The 19862-nt window shown below is 47.8% G+C and overlaps 1 protein-coding gene across 2 annotated transcripts in view; it reads right to left on the bottom strand.

The window, feature by feature from the left end:
• Positions 1 to 19862, bottom strand: part of LOC140394318 (uncharacterized protein C16orf52 homolog B) — a 145477-nt gene that overhangs the window by 21639 nt on the left and 103976 nt on the right. The window contains exon 3 of one of the 2 annotated variants that reach the window (XR_011935849.1): positions 17987 to 18198. The exons of the other annotated variant lie outside the window; for it this stretch is intronic. The gene's annotated coding sequence lies outside the window, so the exon portion shown is untranslated. The remainder of the gene's footprint in view (positions 1 to 17986; positions 18199 to 19862) is intronic. 2 annotated transcript variants of the gene reach the window in all.

Genomic DNA, 19862 nt, shown 5'->3' with positions numbered 1-19862 from the left:
CAGGGCATCATGAAGGGGGAGGGTGAATAGTCAGAGGTCGTGGTTCACATTGGTACCAACTACATATGTAGAAAGAGGGATGAGGCCCTGCAGCAAGAATGTAGGGAGCTAGGGCGCAGCTTGAAAAGCAGGACCTCAAAGACTGTAATCTCTCGATTACTACCAGTGCCACATGCTAGTGAGTATAGGAATAGGAGGATAGAGCACATCAATGCATGGCTGAAGAGATGGCGCGAGAGAGAGCTTTAGTTTCCTGGATCTGTTTTGGGGGAATATGGGACCTGTACAAGTCAGGTGGTTTTTACCTGAACCAGAATGGGACCAACATCCTTGCAGGGAGGTTTGCAAGTGCTGTTGTGGGGTGGGGTTTAAACTAATTTAGCAGGGGATGGGTCACAGTGTGGAGGTACAGTGTGGGGTGATGCACAGCCAAACATAGAAAAACCAAGTCAGTCTGGAAAGCAGGAAGGTGTCTGGAAGATGAGACTGACTATTCACACAGACAATAGCAGGGGACAACTTACTGGTTAGGAAAAGGTTCTTTAATCTTTTCATGAAGGTACATTTAATGGAGCTTATTACCAATCACAAAATAATGATGAAGAAATTGGGCAGTTGTAAAAGAGATAAATATTTTTTAAAAAAATTTTGAATACCCAATTATTTTTTTTCCAATTAAGGGGCAATTTAGCGTGACCAATCCACCTAACCTGCACATCTTTGGGTTGAGGGGGTGAGGCCCACGCAGATACGGGGAGAATGTGCAAACTCCACACAGACAGTGACCCAGAGCTGGGATTCAATCCGAGTCCTCAGCGCCGTAGGCAGCAGTGTTAACCACTGCACCACCGTGTCAGACCCTTAAAAGAGATAAATATTAATGGAGGGAATTATTAAGAGATAAAGTATCTAGTGAGAAGCTGGAGGGCAGGGTGGTGGTGGGGGTGGGGGGAAGGGGGGAGTAAATGTAGTGGCACCTATCACATTTTAAAGAAAGGGTTGCCATCTCTGTGAATTACAGGTTGGTACAGCTTAACATCAGTTGTTGCAAAAGAACCAGAGCATTTTTCTGACCTGATTGTTGAAAAATATCCACATTTCTGCTTATGAGTATTAGGTTATGCCTCAAATTCACTGAAAACATGACAACAAATCCAATACATCTCCTGCCCTCTAATTTGTACTTTACTCCACCTCTGGCTCTCAAAACTATACAACAGGCTACAAGATGAAGGCATGTAAAATCGTCGGCTCCAACGCACCCCTTCCTGATGAGCTCATCGCATTCTATGCCCGCTTTGAGCAAGAGGTCAGCGAGAGCGAGCCCTCCACCCCAGAAGCCGCGGATGAACTTGTATCTGAGATCACCACTGCAGATGTCAGAGCAGCCTTCTCGAAGGTCGACCCATGGAAAGCCACTGGCCCGGATGGGATACCCAGACGAGCACTCGGGTCTTGCGCGGATCAGCTGGTGGGAGAATTTGCAGACATCTTCAACCTCTCTTTATAACAATCTGAGGTTCCTATCTGCTTCAAGAAGACGACCACCATCCCTGTACCAAGAAAAAGTCAAGCAGCCTTAATGACTATCGTCCAGTGGCTCTGACATCCATCATCATGAAGTGCTTCGAAAGGTTAGTCATGGCACGAGTCAACTCCAGCCTCCCGGATTGCCTTGATCCACTACAGTTCGCCTACCGCTGCAACAGGCCCACAGCAGACGCCATCTCCATGGCCCTGCACTCTACCCTGGAACACCTACATAACAAAGACACCTATGTCAGACTCCTATTTATCGACTACAGCTCAGCCTTCAACACCATCATTCCTACGAAACACATCTCCAAACTCCGTGGCCTTGGTCTTGGCTCCTCCCTCTGCGACTGGATCCTGAACTTTCTAACCCACAGGCCACAATTAGTAAAGATAGGCAACAACACCTCCTCCACAATCATCCTCAACACCGGTGCCCCACAAGGCTGTGTCCTCAGCCCCCTACTATACTCCTTATACACCTATGACTGTGTGGCCAAATTCTCCTCCAACTCAATTTTCAAATTTGCTGATGACACCACCGTAGTGGGTCGGATTTCAAACAATGACGAGTCAGAGTACAGGAATGAGATAGAGAATCTGGTGAACTGGTGCGACGACAATACTCTCTCCTTCAATGTCAATAAAACGAAGGAGATTGTCATCGACTTCAGGAGGCGTAGTGGAGAACATGCCCCTGTCTACATCAATGGGAACGAAGTGGAAAGGGTCGAGAGCTTCACGTTTTTAGGTGTACAGATCACCAACAACCTGTCCTGGTCCCCCCATGCAGACACTATAGTTAAGAAAGTGCACCAACGACTCTACTTTCTCAGAGGCCTAAGGAAATTTGGCATGTCAGCTACGACTCTCACCAACTTCTACAGATACACCATAGAAAGCATTCTCTCTGGTTGTATCACAGTTTGGTATGGACCCTGCTCTGCCCAAGACTGCAGGAAACTACAAAAGGTCGTGAATGTAGCCAAATCCATCACGCAAACCAGCCTTCCATCCATTGACTCGGTCTACAATTCCCGCTGCCTCAGAAAGGCAGCCAGCATAATTAAGGACCCCACGCATCCCGGACATACTTTCTTCCACCTTCTTCTGTCAAGAAAAAGATACCAAAGTTTGAGGTCACGTACCAACCGACTCAAGAACAGCTTCTTCCCCATTGCCATCAGACTTTTGAATGGACCTACCTCGGATTAAGTTGATCTTTTCTCTACACCTTGCTATAACTGTAACATTATATTCTGCAGTCTCTCCTTCCTTCCCTATGTACGGTACGCATTGTTTGTACAGCATGCAAGAAACTGTATACTAATACATGTGACAATAATAAATCAAATCAAATCAGTTACTGGTCACTTGGCTAACATTGTCAACAACTCCCAGGTCACTGCTACTCTTGTTCTACTCAAGTATTGGTGTTCAAGTATTGCCTGAACACAACTTGTCCGTCACGTCCACCACCAGCCTCCATCCCCGACTCAAACTTTACATCCCTGCTAGTACGGTGAACTTTACTTAGTGCCGCTCTCTCACCTCCAGGCCAGCCACACACCTAAGTGGCAGAGCGACTTGGGTTCTGGGAGAAGCCAAAGGTATAAATTTATGTTCCGTCAGTTTGTGAAACACTATTATACTGGACTTCCAAAAAGCATTTCATAAGTTGTCTCACAGTTGACTGAGTGTGAAAAGGTCCATGGAATTAGGAGGGATTATAGTTAAGCTGAAAGAAAACTAGCATCCTTTGTACTCCATCACCGACTCTACAGTTAATTCATTCAGTTAGGTTGTTAAATGAAAAATGGATTTCGAAGGTCATGTTTCCACGAGCCTTCCCTTGTTTAAATAATATTCAGTTATAATTGCCTTCTGTTTCCAACATTATTTAAAGAAGGTAAGGCTCTGAAAGACTCAACCTTCGATGTCCATTTTTCATTTAACAACCTAACTGAATGAATTAACAGTAGAGTCAGTGATGGAGTACAAAGGATGCCATTAGAAGAGATCTAAAGACACTTCAGGTGGATCATTTATCTATATATGTCTCGACAGAACTTATACATGCAATTTAGAAGAAGTAAAGATTAAGAAGTTTTCAGCATGGACTTCCGGTGGCGGCCATGTGCGGGTAGGTCGCGAAATCGGCAGCTCCCGCCGCGAACGGACTAATGGGCCCTTATAAGGAGTTTTAGCGGCTTTTCCTCGGCGGAATTCGGCAGGCAAACAATGCTGGAAGGCTCCCCGCATCGGTTTATGGAGGGGACCAGGAGTAGGACGGCAAAACAAGCGAATACCGAGAAGCAGGTGGAACGGGCGCGGGAACACAAAATGGCGGCTGGCTCGGATCAGGCAGCGTGGGCCCAGTGGTCGCGGGAACAGCAGGAGTTCCTTAGAAGTTGTTTTGCTGACCTGAAAACGGAGATGCTGGCCCCGATGAAGGCCTCAATGAAAAAGATGGTTGAGACTCAGAAGATGCAGGAGAAGGCGATCAAGGAGATCGAGAAAAAGGTCTCGGGTAAAGAAGGCGAGATACTTGGTCTGGCCGTCAGGGTGGAGGCACATGATGCCTTGCATAAGAGATGGCAGGAGAGATTGGAAGACCTTGAAAACAGGTCCAGGAGGCAAAACCTGCAAATTCTGGGCCTCCCTGAGGGTGCGGAGGGGTCGGATGCGAGTGCATTTGTGACCACGGTGCTGGGGACCCTGATGGGGACGGGGGCATTTCCTCGGCCTCTGGAACTGGACAAGGCACACAGAGTCCTTGCAAGGAAGCCCAAAACTAATGAACCGTCGAGGGCTATGGTGGTACGATTTCACCGCTTCTCAGACAAGGAACGTGTCTTGCGATGGGCTAAAAAGGAGCGGAGCAGCAGGTGGGAGAACAGCGTAATTCGCATTTACCAGGACCTGGGAGCAGAACTGGTCAAGAGGCGCGCTGGATTCAACCGGGCAAAGACGGCCCTCCACAACAAAGGGGTGAAGTTCGGACTGCTGCATCCGGCGAGGCTTTGGGTCACGTATCAAGATTGTCACCACGACTTCCGGGTGCGGCGATGACCAGCTGAGTCGCACGTTTCGGCAGCTCCCGGTGGAACGGACTTTTGGGCTCTTAATAAGAGCCCCAACGGCAATTTTAACGGCTAAAAGCACTGTGCGGTAAACCAGAAGGGAATCCCCCCTGGATACGGATGGAAAAAGGAGAGGAAAGTGGCCGGATTGCGGTGGATCCTTTAGAGCAGCGGCAAGGAAGGCAAGCAAAAACCAAGATGGCGTCGGAAGGTGGCAGTTTAATATGGGGCCCTGAACAACACGAGTTTTTGAAACGCTGCGTGGAAGAGCTTAAAAAGGAGATGAAGAAGGAGCTGTTGGCCCCGATATTACAGGCGATCGAAGGGCTAAAGGACGGGCAGAAGACCCAGGAGCGGGAGCTTTGGGTCGTGAAGGCAAAGGCTGCCGAGAACGAGGACGATATACAGGGCCTGGTGGTGAAGACGGAGATGCACGAGGCACACCATAAACAATGTGTGGAAAGATTGGAGGTTCTGGAGAATAACGCGAGGAGGAATAATTTAAGGATTCTTGGTCTTCCTGAAGGTGTAGAAGGAGCAGACGTCGGGGCATATGTGAGCACGATGCTGCACTCATTAATGGGAGCGGAGGCCCCGCGGGTCCGCTGGAGGTGGAGGGAGCATACCAAGTGATGGCGCGAGGACCGAGAGCAGGAGAAATTCATAGAGCCATAGTGGTGAGATTCCTCCGTTTTAAGGACAAAGAGATGGTCCTTAGATGGGCAAAGAAAACTCGGAGCAGTAGGTGGGAGAACGCGGTGATCCGCGTATATCAAGACTGGAGTGCGGAGGTGGCGAGAAGGAGGGCGAGCTTTAATCGGGCCAAGGCGGTGCTTCACAAAAAGAAGATAAAATTTGGAATGCTACAACCGGCAAGACTGTGGGTCACATATCAAGGGAGGCACCACTACTTTGAGACGGCGGATGAGGCATGGACTTTTATTGTGGAAGAAAAACTGGAATAAGCGGGTTACTAAAAAAGAACGTTTGAAACAAAGTGGTGGGGCGAGTATGGGGGGGCAAAGAGGGGGGAAAAAGGGGGGGGAAAGATGAGTCTTATGTTATTAATCCTGCGATGCGGTAACCTTTCTCTCTTCCACAGGTGGTGGTGGAGGGAGGGAGGGAGGTGGAGGAGATGGGGCGTTGGCCATGGGGGGCGGGGCCAAAAGGGAAGCGCGGGCTTTGTTCCCACGCTATGATAATCATGGCGGGAATAGGGAAGCAGGATGGAGGGGGCTTCGCATGGTGCGAGCCGTGGTCACGGGGGGAAGCCGAGGTCGGCCAGAGTTTGCTGACTTCTGGGAGCAACATGGGGGGTGTAATTACGCTAGTGGGGGATCTAGTGGGGGGGGGGGGGGGGGGGTGGGGGGGGGGGAGTTACTGGGTTGCTGCTGCTGGGGAGAGGGGGGAGCCGGAATGGGGTGGGGTGGGTGGGGGGGCGCCGCCTGGGGGGGACACAGCTGCGTGGGAACCGGGTGAGGAGCTGGAAAAAGGGGATGGCTAATCGACAAGGGGGGGGGGTAAAAAGCCCCCCAACCCGGTTGATCACGTGGAATGTGAGAGGGCTGAACGGGCCGATAAAGAGGGCACGAGTACTCGCACACCTTAAGAAACTTAAGGCAGACGTGGTTATGTTACAAGAGACGCACTTGAAACTTATAGACCAGGTTAGACTACGCAAAGGATGGGTGGGGCAGGTGTTTCATTCGGGGCTAGATGCGAAAAACAGGGGGGTGGCAATACTAGTGGGGAAGCGGGTTATGTTTGAGGCAAAGACCATAGTGGCGGAGAGCGGGGGCAGATACGTGATGGTGAGTGGCAAATTACAGGGGGAGGCGGTGGTCTTGGTAAACGTATATGCCCCGAACTGGGATGATGCCAATTTTATGAGGCGCATGCTAGGACACATCCCGGACCTAGAGATGGGAAAGCTTGGTAATGGGGGGAGATTTTAATACGGTGCTGGAGCCAGGGCTGGACAGGTCGAGATCCAGGACTGGAAGGAGGCCGGCTGTAGCCAAGGTGCTTAAAGATTTTATGGAGCAGATGGGAGGAGTAGACCCGTGGAGATTTAGCAGACCTAGGAGTAAGGAGTTTTTGTTTTTCTCCCATATCCACAAAGTTTATTCGCGAATAGACTTTTTTGTCTTGGGAAGGGCGTTGATCCCGAAGGTGAGGGGGACGGAGTATACGGCTATAGCCATTTCGGATCACGCTCCACATTGGGTAGACTTGGAGGTAGGGGAGGAAACAGAAGGGCGTCCACCCTGGAGAATGGACATGGGACTAATGGCAGATGAAAGGGTGTGTCTAAGGGTGAGGGGGTGCATTGAAAAATACTTGGAACTCAATGATAACGGGGAGGTCCAGGTGGGAGTGGTCTGGGAGGCACTGAAGGCAGTGGTTAGAGGGGAGCTGATATCAATAAGGGCACATAAAGGAAAGCAGGAGAGTAGGGAACGGGAGCGGTTGCTGAAAGAACATCTGAGGGTGGACAGGCAATATGCGGAGGCACCGGAGGAGGGACTGTACAGGGAAAGGCAAAGGTTACACGTAGAATTTGACTTGCTGACAACGGGTACTGCAGAAGCACAGTTGAGGAAGGCACAGGGTGTACAGTATGAGTATGGGGAGAAGGCGAGCAGGTTGCTGGCCCATCAATTGAGGAAAAGGGGAGCAGCGAGGGAAATAGGGGGAGTGAGGGATGAGGAAGGAGAGATAGAGCGGGGAGCGGAGAGAGTGAATGGAGTATTCAAGGCATTCTATAAAAGATTATACAAAGCTCGGCCCCCGGATGGGAAGGAGAGAATGATGTGCTTCCTGGACCGGCTGGAATTTCCTAAGGTGGAGGAGCAGGAGAGGGGGGGACTGGGAGCACAGATCGAGATAGAGGAAGTAGTGAAAGGAATTAGGAGTATGCAGGCGGGGAAGGCTCCGGGACCGGATGGATTTCCAGTCGAATTTTATAGGAAATATGTGGACTTGCTTGCCCCGATACTGATGAGAACCTTTAATGAGGCGAAGGAAAGGGGACAGCTGCCCCCGACTATGTCGGAGGCAACGATATCGCTTCTCCGAAAGAAAGAAAAAGACCCGCTGCAATGCGGGTCCTATAGACCTATTTCCCTCCTAAATGTAGACGCCAAGATTCTGGCCAAGGTAATGGCAATGAGGATAGAGGATTGTGTCCCGGGGGTAGTCCATGAGGACCAAACTGGGTTTGTGAAGGGGAGACAGCTGAATACGAATATACGGAGGCTGCTAGGGGTAATGATGATGCCCCCACCAGAGGGGGAAGCGGAGATAGTGGTGGCGATGGATGCCGAGAAAGCATTTGATAGAGTGGAGTGGGATTATTTGTGGGAGGTGTTGAGGAGATTTGGCTTTGGAGATGAGTATATTAGATGGGTACAGCTGCTGTATAGGGCCCCGATGGCGAGCGTGGTCACGAATGGACGGGGGTCTGCGTATTTTCGGCTCCATAGAGGGACGAGGCAGGGATGTCCTCTGTCCCCGTTATTGTTTGCACTGGCGATTGAGCCCCTGGCAATAGCATTGAGGGGTTCCAGGAAGTGGAGGGGAGTACTCAGGGGAGGAGAGGAACACCGGGTATCTCTTTACGCGGACGATTTATTGGTGTATGTGGCAGACCCGGCGGAGGGGATGCCAGAGATAATGCGGATACTTGGGGAGTTTGGAGAATTTTCAGGATATAAGCTGAACATGGGGAAAAGTGAGCTGTTTGTGGTGCATCCAGGGGAGCAGAGCAGAGAAATAGAGGACTTACCGCTGAGGAAGGTAACAAGGGACTTTCGCTACTTGGGGATCCAGATAGCCAAGAATTGGGGTACATTGCATAGGTTAAACTTAACGCAGTTGGTGGAACAGATGGAGGAGGACTTCAAGAGATGGGACATGGTATCCCTGTCACTGGCAGGGAGGGTACAAGCGGTTAAAATGGTGGTCCCCCCGAGATTCCTCTTTGTGTTTCAGTGCCTCCCGGTGGTGATCACGAAGGCTTTTTTCAAAAGGATTGAGAAGAGTATCATGAGTTTTGTGTGGGCCGGGAAGACCCCGAGAGTGAGGAAGGGATTTTTGCAGCGTAGTAGGGATAGGGGGGGGCTGGCGCTACCGAGCCTGAGTGAGTACTACTGGGCCGCCAACATCTCAATGGTATGTAAGTGGATGGGAGAGGAGGAGGGAGCGGCGTGGAAGAGATTGGAGAAGGCGTCCTGTAGGGGGACTTGCCTACAAGCCATGGTGACGGCGCCGTTGCCGTTCTCACCGAAGAAATACACCACAAGCCCGGTGGTGGTGGCTACTCTGAAAATTTGGGGGCAATGGAGACGGCATAGGGGAAAGACGGGAGCCTCGGTGTGGTCCCCGATAAGAAATAATCATAGGTTTGCTCCGGGGAGAACAATTGAGAGATCTGTTTGTAGATGGGACGTTTGCAAGTCTGGGAGCGCTGACCGAAAAATATGGGTTGCCCCAAGGGAATGCATTCCGGTATATGCAACTGAGGGCTTTTGCGAGGCAACAGGTGAGGGAATTCCCGCAGCTCCCGACGCAGGAGGTGCAGGACAGAGTGATCTCAAAGACATGGGTGGGGGACGGTAAGGTATCAGACATATATAGGGAAATGAGGGACGAGGGGGAGATTATGGTAGATGAGCTGAAAGGGAAATGGGAAGAAGAGCTGGGGGAGGAGATTGAGGAGGGGCTGTGGGCTGATGCCCTAAGTAGGGTAAACTCATCGTCCTCGTGTGCCAGGCTAAGCCTGATACAATTTAAGGTGTTACACAGGGCGCATATGACTGGAGCACGGCTCAGTAAATTTTTTGGAGTAGAGGATAGGTGTGCGAGATGCTCGAGAAGCCCAGCGAATCACACCCACATGTTCTGGTCACGTCCGGCACTACAGGGGTTTTGGGTGGGGGTGACAAAGGTGCTTTTGAAGGTGGTGGGGGTCCAGGTCGAACCAAGCTGGGCGTTGGCTATATTCGGGGTTGCAGAAGAGCCGGGAGTGCAGGAGGCGAAAGAGGCTGATGTTTTGGCCTTTGCGTCCCTAGTAGCCCGGCGCAGGATACTGTTGATGTGGAAGGAAGCCAAGCCCCCGGGTGTGGAGACCTGGATAAATGACATGGCAGGGTTTATAAAGCTGGAACGGATTAAGTTCGTCCTAAGGGGATCGGCTCAAGGGTTCACCAGGCGGTGGCAACCGTTCGTCGAATACCTCACAGAAAGATAGAGGGAATGGAAAAGAAGAAGACAGCAGCAGCAACCCAGGGGGGGGGGGGGGGGGGGGGGGAGCGGGGGGAGCGGGGGGGCGGGGAGGAACCAGAGGGATTCTCAGGGATGTTAATATATAAGTATATAAGTATAATATGTATAGGTTGTTGTTATAGATAATTGTATATTGGATGGTTAAAACATATTTTTGGAGAATATTTATCTGGGACAAGGCAGTTGCCATTTAGTTTTGTTTTGTTTATATATTATTTATTTCTTGTTTATAAAACTGGCCATTGTTATTTATATTGTGATATTACTGTGTAAAGGGTACACAATGTACTGTGATGGTTGGCCAAAAATTTTCAATAAAATATTTTAAAAAAAAATAAAAAAGATTGTCACCACTACTTTGATACACCGGACGAGGCATGGACATTTATTAAACAGGAAAAGTTGGACTCAAGCTAAAGGACAGCCACACTGGGAAGAAACGCTCTGGTGGGGATGGGTAACATGATGCTGTCCTAACATAAGATTGGGAGTAATGTTAATTGTTTGATAGCCGGGGGGAGCTATGTTATGTTGTTTCCCTTTTTGTTCCCTGTTTCTCTGGCCATGTTCTCGGCTTTTGTGGAGTTCGGCCACAGAGGGGAGAAAGAGGCCCTATACTTAGGGCTGCTCTTCAGGCATCTGGAGCCATTTCTTTTGTGGGGCCCGGTTAGCGCCCGGGGCTTGTTTTTTGTTTGTTTCACTGGATGGGGGGGGGGGGGGGGGTGGAAAATACTCTTTGGGGGCTGTAAAGGCAGTTAAATTGGGCTTTCCATAGGAAGGGAGGGGCCCGAATAATGAGGCAACAGGATGATCGGAGACAGAGGCGGGAGCTTCCGGGGTCAGCATGGGTCAGGTGACTCACGGAAGCGTAATGGGGGGAGAGTTAGTGTTAAGCTGGTGCTTGACTTGGGGGATTGGGATCGTGGGGCTGTTGGGGGGGGGGGGGGGGGGGGGGGTGCTGCTTTGCTGACAGAAAAGGAGCCAACTTGGGGGAACAGATGGGGAGTCGGGGGGAGGCCTCCAATGGGAGGGCTCGAGTAAGCGGGAGACGCGGGCTCGTGGCTGGCCCAAAAAAGGGGATGGCTAGTCGGCAGGGAGGGGAGGTGGGGGGGTAACCCCCCGTCCAGGCTGATCACATGGAATGTGGGGAGACTGAATGGGCAAGTCGAGAGGGCTTGCGTGTTCTTGCACCTAAAGGGGTTAAAGGCAGACGTAGCCATGATACAGGAGACGCATCTAAAACTCGCAGATCAAACAAGACTGAGAAAGGGGTGGGTGGGCCAGGTGTTCCATTCGGGGCTGGATTCGAAGACCAGAGGGCTGGCAATTCTGGTCAGTAAACTGGTGGCGTTCGAGGCAGGGAGTATTGTGGCTGATAAAGGGGATAGATGCAGAATGGTGAGTGGGAAGCTGCAGGGGACCCAGGTGGTGCTAGTGAACATCTACGCCCCGAACTGGGATGACGTGGAATTCATGAGACGCATGCTGGGTAAAATTCCGGACTTAGACTCACATAATTTGATCATGGGGGTGACTTTAACACAGTCATTGACCCTGTATTGGACCGGTCAAAGTCCAGGTCGGGAAAGTGACCAGCAGCGGCTAAGGAACTGAGGGGTTTCATGGAACAGGTGGGGGGCGTAGACCCATGGAGGTTCGCTCGACCGAGGGCGAAGGAGTTCTCTTTTTTCTCCCACGTCTACAAAGTCTATTCTCGTATAGATTTTTTTGTTGTGAGCAGGGCGTTAATCCCAAGGGTGGAGGGGACAGAATATTCGGCCACTGCAGTCTCTGATCATGCTCCGCACTGGGTGGACTTGCGACTTGGTGAAGAGAGACGGCAGCGCCCATTCTGGAGGCATGATGTGGGACTGCTAGCAGATGACAAGGTTTGTGGGTGGATAAAGAGGAACATTCAAAACTACTTGGAAATAAATGATACGGGGAGGTAACGGCGACTACGGTTTGGGAGACTCTGAAGGCAGTAATTTGAGGGGAGTTAATTTCTATCAGATCCCATAGGGAGAAGAAAGAAAGAGTGGAGGGAGAGAAGCTAGTTGAGGAGATACTCAGAGTAGACAGGAGTTGCGCGGAGACCCTCGAGACGGGGCTATTGAAGGAGCGCCGGAGACTGCAGGCGGAGTTTGATCTGCTGACCACAGGGAAAGCGGTAGCACAGCTGAGGAAGGTAAAAGGGGCAGTCTATGAATATGGGGAGAAAGCGAGTAGAATGCTGGCGCACCAACTTCGTAGGAGGGAGGCGGCCAGGGAATTTGGGGAAGTTCAGGATAAAGATGGTAACACAGTCTTGGACCCAGAGTGGGTGAACAAAGTCTTTAGGCTGTTTTATGGTAAACTGTATGAATCAGAACCCCCAGCGGGAGGAGAAGGGATGAAGCAATTCATGGACCAATTGAGGTTTCCAAAGGTGGACGAGGACCTGGTGGAGGGACGGGGGCCCCGATAGAGTTGGAGGAGATTGTTAAGGTCCTATGGAGTATGCAGTTGTCAAGGCCCGGGGGTCGGAAGGCTATCCTGTAGAATTCTACAATAAATTTTCGGAACTGTTGAGTCCACTCCTGTTAAGGTCCTTTAACGAAGCTAAAGAAAGAGGAATCCTCCCCCCAACAATGTCACAGGCTTCGATTTCACTCATTCTCAAACGGGAGAAAGATCCGCTACAATGTGGGTCCTATAGACCGATATCGCTCTTGAACGTGGATGCCAAATTGCTGGCCAAGATTTTGGCCGCCAGAATTGAGGACTGTGTCCCAGAAGTGATAGGGGAGGATCAGACAGGCGTTGTTAAGGGCAGGCAACTGAACTCCAATGTACGGAGGCTCCTAAATATTATTATGATGCCCTGAGAAGGAGGGGAGGCAGAAGTAGTGGCTGCGATGGATGCAGGGAAAGCCTTTGACCGGATGGAATGGGAGTACCTGTGGGAAACATGAAGAAGGTTTGGATTCGGTGGGGGATTCATAGGGTGGGTCCAACTACTTTATCAGGCCCCCGTAGCAAGTGTATGCACGAACAGGGTGAGGTCGGAATATTTTAGGCTCCATCGAGGGACGAGGCAGGAGTGCCCCCTCTCCCCGTTATTATTCATCCTTGCAATAGAGCCGTTGTCAGAGGTTGGTTTGGGGGGGGGGGGGGGCACCGGGTCTCGCTTTATGCGGATGATCTGCTCCTGTATATTTCGGACCCACTAGAGGGGATGGGGGAGGTCATGCAGATTTTGAGGGACTTCTGCAATTTTTCAGGGTACAAATTAAACGAGAAGAAAAGCGAGATGTTCGTGATCCAAGCTAAAGGGCAAGAGAAGAGATTGGGAGAGCTGCCGCTTAAGATGGTGGAGAAGAGCTTTCGGTACATAGGTATACAGGTGGCTCGGAACTGGGATGCCCTCCACAAGCTTAACTTATCCCGGCTGGTAGAGCAGCTGGAGGGGGACTTTAAACGGTGGGACATGCTCCCGCTTTCTCTAGCGGGGAGGGTGCAGACCGTTAAGATGACAGTCCTCCCCAGATTTTTGTTTGTCTTCCAGTGCCTTCCCATCTTCATCCCTAAGTCCTTCTTTAAGCGGGTAAACAAGATCATTTTGGGATTTGTATGGGCAAATAGCCATGATTAGGAAATGGATATTGGGGGTGGGGTCAACATGGGAGCGGTTAGAGGCGGCCTCATGCAAAGGCACCAGTTTAGGGGCACTCGTAACGGCACCTCTGCCGTTCTCGCCGGCGCGCTACTCCTCAAGTCCGGTGGTGGCAGCGGCACTAAGGATCTGGGGTCAGTGGAGAAGGCACAGGGAGGTGGAAGGAGCCTTAGTTTGGACCCTGATACACAACAATCATAGATTTGTCCCGGGCAAGATGGACGGAGGTTTTCAAAGCTGGCATAGGGCAGTTATTAAAAGGATGGGGGACCTGTTCATAGATGGGACTTTTCCCAGCTTGAAAGCGCTAGAGGAGAAATTTAATTTGCCCCCTGGAAATGCCTTCAGATACCTTCAAGTATGCACCTTTCTTAAAAAACAGGTGGTGACATTTCCATTGCTACCCCCACATAGGATACAAGATAGGGTGGTCTCCAGCACCTAGGTAGGGGAGGGGAAGGTGTCGGACATCTACCAAGAACTACAGGAGACAGAGGAAGCCCCAGTGGGGGAATTTAAGGGCAAGTGGGAGGAGGAGCTAGGTGCGGAGCTGGATGCGGGCCTGTGGGCTGATGCCCTATGCAGGGTTAATGCCTCCTCATCATGTACCAGGCTTAGCTTAATTCAGTTTAAGGTGGTCCATCGGGCACACATGACGGCAGCGAGAATGAGCAAGTTTTTTTGGGTTGAGGATAGATGTGCGAGGTGTGCGGGAAGCCCAGCGAACCATGTCCATATGTTCTGGGCATATCCAGCTCTTAAAGGATTCTGGCAGGGATTCGCTAAGGCAATGTCTAAGATCCTAGACACGCGGGTGGTGCCGCATCCAGAGATAGCGATCTTTGGTGTGTCAGACGAACCAGGAGTTCAGGAAGCGAAAGAGGCCGAGGTCTTGGCCTTTGCCTCCCTGGTCGCCCGGAGACAGATCCTTTTAATGTGGAGGGACTCGAAACCCCCGAGTGTGGAGACCTGGATTGATGACATGGCTGGGTTTCTCAGTCTCGAGAAAATAAAGTTTGCCTTGAGAGGGTCCATGACGGGGTTCTCTCGGAGGTGGCAGCCGTTCCTCGACTTTTTATGAGAGCACTAAAATGTCAGCAGCAGCACCAATCGGGGGGGGGGGGGGGGGGGGGAACGTTGGGTATTTTTTCTTTATATAATGTTAATGCTTACCTTGTTTTGTTAAATGTTGTTAATGGTTATGCAAAAATTATGTTTTGATAAAAATCTAAATAAAAATAATTTAAAGAAAAAAAGAAGTTTTCAGCACAGGAATTTGGCAGTGTTAAAAGGTATATATTTAAAGGCAAGGAATATACAAACAAAGCCAATGAACTGAAGGCACAGATAGACACATGGCAGCATACATTATTGCTGTAATGGAAACTTGGCTGAAAGTGGGGCAAAAATTGGCAGCTCAACGTCTCTGGAGAAAGGGTGTTCAGACAGGTTAGGGGAGGCTAAAAAAGTGGGTTGTAGCATTATTGGTTATAATGATAATAATCTTTATTGTCACAGGTAGGCTTACATTAATTCTGCAATGAAGTTACTGTGAAAAGCACCTAGTTGCCACTTCCGGCGCCTGTTCGAGTACACCGAGGGAGAATTCAGAATGTCCAAATTACCTAATAGCACATCTTTTGGAACTTGTGTGAGGAAACCTGCGCCCGGATTAGTAATCAATTACAGCTATGAGGATTGATGATATACTAAATGAAAGATCAAATGAGGCCATATAGGTTGAGGTCAGAAATACATTTTTAAAGGGGGCAGTGGCACTACTAGGAGCACATTACAGACCACCAAAAAGTGAGAGGGAGATAGAAGAGCAAATATGCAGGTAAATCTCTGAGTGCAAGAATAATAGGACAGTAATAGTTGGGGACTTCCAACTACTCTACTATTAACTGGGATATGAAAAGTGTGAAGGCACAAAGGGCGCAAAATTCTTAAACTGCATTCAATAGAACTTCTGTAGCCAGTGCGTAACAAGCCCAACAAGAGGGAGCACATTTCTAGATTTAGTTTTAGGAAATGAAGCTGGGGAAGTCAATGAATAGCAGTGGGTGACCATAATATGGTTAGATTTAGCATAATTATCGAAAAGGATAAAGATGGAACAGGAGTAGAAGTTCTAAATTGGGGAAAGACAAATATTACAAAACAGAGAGATGATCGGGTGAAAGTGGACTGGATACAGCTACTTGAAAGAAAGTCAGTCAACACCAATATGGGCACAGTGCAGGCACAATCTCACAAAGAAAATGGGTAGTACTTGCACATCCAGAGCCATCTAGAAGTATACAAGTCAAGATAAAACAGAAAAAGAAAGTCGCAACAAAATTCAAAAGCTTGGAGGAGTATTGAAAATACGTAATTGCTCTAAAAAGAGTACAGGAGAGATTAACAAGAACTTTGCCAGGTCTCGAGAATTGCAGCTATGAGCAGAATTTACGTAGGCTAGGCTTGTTTTCCTCATAGCAGAGGAGGCTGAGGGGTGCCTTGATTGAGGTGTCCAAAATTATGAAGGGCCTAGATAGAGTAGATAGAAAAGACTTGTTTCCTCTGGCAGACGTCAATTACCAGAGGCATGGAAAACAGTTTGCCTGCTTTATATTAGAGTGTGACAGCAGGGACTGGAATACCACTGATAGCACACTGCCAAATGGAACGGGACTGAGATAATTGAACAAACGTCAATTGATACCATCATTAAATAAGGATGTCTTACTGTAGCTAAACAGGGCCTTGATGAGCCAACATCTGGAGTACTATGTGCAATTTTGGTCTCCCTACCTAAGAAAGGATATGCTTGTCATAGGGGATTGCAGAGGAGGTTCATAGGCTGATACAGGAGTTGGTTGCACTGTCCTAAGAGATGAGATTGGATGAACTCGGCCAAGATTCACTCGAGTTTAGAAATATAGAGAGGAGATCTGATTGAAACTTATAAAATTCTAACAGGGCTGGACAGAACAGATGCAGGGAGGACATTTTCCCCAGTAGGGGAATCTGGAACCAGGGTTCACATTCTCAAGATACGGGGTAGACCATTTAGGACTAAGAGGAGGAAAAATGTCTTCATTCAAAAGGTAGTGAACCTGTGGAATTCTTTACCAGAGAAGACTGTGGAGGATAAGTCACTGAATAAATTCAAGAAAGAGATAGATACTTTTTTAGATTTTAATGGCATCAAGGGGCATGGGGAAAATGTGGGAATATGGCATTGGGATAGAGGGTCAACCAAAAACATATTGAATGGCAGAGCAGGTTCGAAGAGCCAAGCGGCTTACTCCTGTTCCTAGTTTCTATTTTTAAGAAGTTTTCAACCATATACATAACTAGTCCTTGTAATATTTTGTTATCTCCATATCAAAATGCAAGAGATCATGTGACAAAATCATGTCATTTCCTGGATGATGATTGACTGACAGCCTCATTTGAAAAAAGTAGTGGTGTTGGTCTTTGTTCAGAGGCAGCACTGCTAACAGGGGTGCAGCAGCAGTGAAATTGTGTTATGCAAGCTGTGGAATGACGTATTTTTGGAAGTAGGCACTAAGGCCGTAATTTAGTCCCGTGTGGTCTTGACAAGCCAGGAAAACAATTTCAGAATGGCGTCTTGAGTCCAAGATTAAAATGCAACATTATACCTCCATTTTAATGGAGAATGCAGTCTTAAATGTATAATTCATCAAATTAGTATATAGTTGTAGACAATAACAGAAAGGCAGAGAGGTTTTCTCATATCAGAAGTTTGTCATTAACTGCTGGTTTAAAGGATTGGTCTCAACTCTGCAATGGAAGTGCACATTGGTTAAAGGTTAGCACTCAGGTGCTGTAGTCAGTTGCTATCCTATTACTCACTCTTTCCCAGTCTTTTCTTGGGTCACATTTTTACGATTCAACCATTTCTGATCACTTTCTGCTGGATTTTCCTGTCACACATTCTCCCTCCAACACCTTGCTCTCTCCATTCAATTTTTTTGGTTTCTTCTCCATTTGATAAAAAAGAATTTGACCACAATTTTTTATTTTTATTTTTAAAGCACTCCAGTAAAAATTCTTACTTTGAAATCAAAGCAGCACATAAACTTCTAAAGTTGATCTATACACAGTTTTTCTAGTGTTTTCTTTCTTTTCTTAGTGCCCACAGCTTCTTTAAACTGTGGGAAGAGAGCTAACGTTTCGAGTCTGGATAACTCTTCATCAAAACTTTGACAAATTGTCATCTAGACTTTGAAACGTTAACTTCTTCTCCCTCCACAGATGCTGTCAGACCTGCTCACATTTCCCAGCATTTTCTGTTTTTGTTTCAGATTCCAACATCCACAGTAATTTGCTTTTTCCTTTAAAATGTGGTTTGTTTATATAATGACATGTCTTACATTCTATTGCAAATGTGTTCCAGCAGTATATTTCTGTTACTAACCTCCCTCAACACTTTCGATCATTTTTCTTGCACTTTCTTTCTCTTGTTAATAAATCTTTGATGCAAAATCAGCTCTTAAAACTCAATTAAGTTCCAGGTGCAGTTTTCTGATTGACAAGTGGCATTGCTGCAGAATATATTCACCAAAAGCAGGCTTGCAAACAGTACATCATTTTGATCAGGAAGCTTCTTCACAATGAAAACAGTCTGGGCTAGAAATGTAAAAGATTTCAATTTGAATCAAAAGTATTCCCTCAGTCACAATGGCAGCAGTTCAGAGAAACTTCAAAAATCCAAAAGGATATGTTATGGAGACACTGATTCTCATGATTAAAAACTGTCTGTGATGCACAAATGCCTATTAAGGATAAATACTGTAAAATAAAGCAGAATTTTCAGATATTTTTCAATCCTTTTTTGGTGAACTAACATTCTTTGTAGATTTTCAGTGCAACATATCCCAGGAAATTCACAAACCTTCAAACAGTGATGGGACAAGAGACCATAAGTATATTCTCTTCCCCCCCCACCCCCACTACTGACTTGGGCACGGCGGCACAGTGGTTAGCACTGTTGCCTCATAGCACCAGGGACCCGGGTTCAATTCCAGCCTTGGTGTCCGTGTGACGTTTGCACGTTCTCCCCGTGTATGCTTGGGTTTGCTCCCGTTTCATCCCACAGTCCAAAATGTGCAGGTTAGGTGGATTGGCCATGCTAAATTGCCCTTTAGGGCCCAAAGATGTGCAGGTTAGGTGGGGTTACCGGGATAGGGCGGGGAATTGGGCCTAAATAAGGTACTCTTTCAAAAGGTTGTGCAGACTCAATGGGTCAAATGGAAGGAGTGCAAGAAGCAAGCTCACTTGAATGGTTGTTGAGCTTTGAGGTTCAACCCATGAAAGGCATCATTGTCATTCTAGTCTTGCATCCGCATACAGGTGCTATTCGGCAGGGTTAATGATTCTAATCGTTACTCTGCTCATTTGTTTGCTCTCCTTCCCTAACCTTGGAGCATGGGACCCAAATTTAACAATCAATCATTGCTGCACTGGAATCTGCTCCTCAGCACATAATAGTGGGCAAAGTGAGATATTCTGGCCAAGTTAACTGGAGGACTATACTGAATTTTAAATCATTTTGCTACCTAAAAATATCAAACTGCACACTGACCCAAGAATCACACCAGGTCATTCAGTTTTTCTGCCCTCTGGATATTAAGCATGATGAGGAATATGTATTAAATCTATGCCAGTCTATTCAGAAGGGCAAACAACCTTGTGAAATCAGTCCCACCCCTCCCCTCGAGTAATCTAGTAGAACTATACAGTTCGTCCAATATCACATCCACATTGTTCAGCTTTTACAAGCAGAATTCCACGGATGCAACCATGATCTGAATAAGCCATTGTTCCACACAACATTTGATCTGCGTCTTTGATATGTTACAAGTGTTTTTTTCTTAAGAGTCAAATGATACATTAGTTGTTCTAGCCAAATGATTTTTCCACATTCCATTAGATTGTACTCATGTCCTCTAGTTCTGCAACCACTGCCTGAAGCTAAATAGTTTTCTTAAGCCAGAATTCTGGGGATGTTTGTAATAGTTGGTCACCTTTAGAAAATGTTTACATAGTGCAGTGAGAGGACCAATGGATATTCTGCATAAGAAGTTCCTGCATTTCTTTTTGTCAGGCGGAATCCATACAACAATTGTTTTTTAAAAATATATATATATAATTTATTGAAATTTTTCATTCACAATTTTTCCCCTTACACATCAAACAAAATGAAAAGTTAACAGTACAAGTAACATGATAACTACAATCTAATAAAGAGTAACTAACTAACATGGTAAACTAACCAAATAACAAAAAATGAA

The sequence above is a fragment of the Scyliorhinus torazame genome, chromosome 17 (genome assembly GCF_047496885.1).
Source record: "Scyliorhinus torazame isolate Kashiwa2021f chromosome 17, sScyTor2.1, whole genome shotgun sequence".
Lineage (NCBI taxonomy): Eukaryota > Metazoa > Chordata > Chondrichthyes > Carcharhiniformes > Scyliorhinidae > Scyliorhinus > Scyliorhinus torazame.
This window is presented reverse-complemented; position numbering and strand designations above follow the sequence as displayed.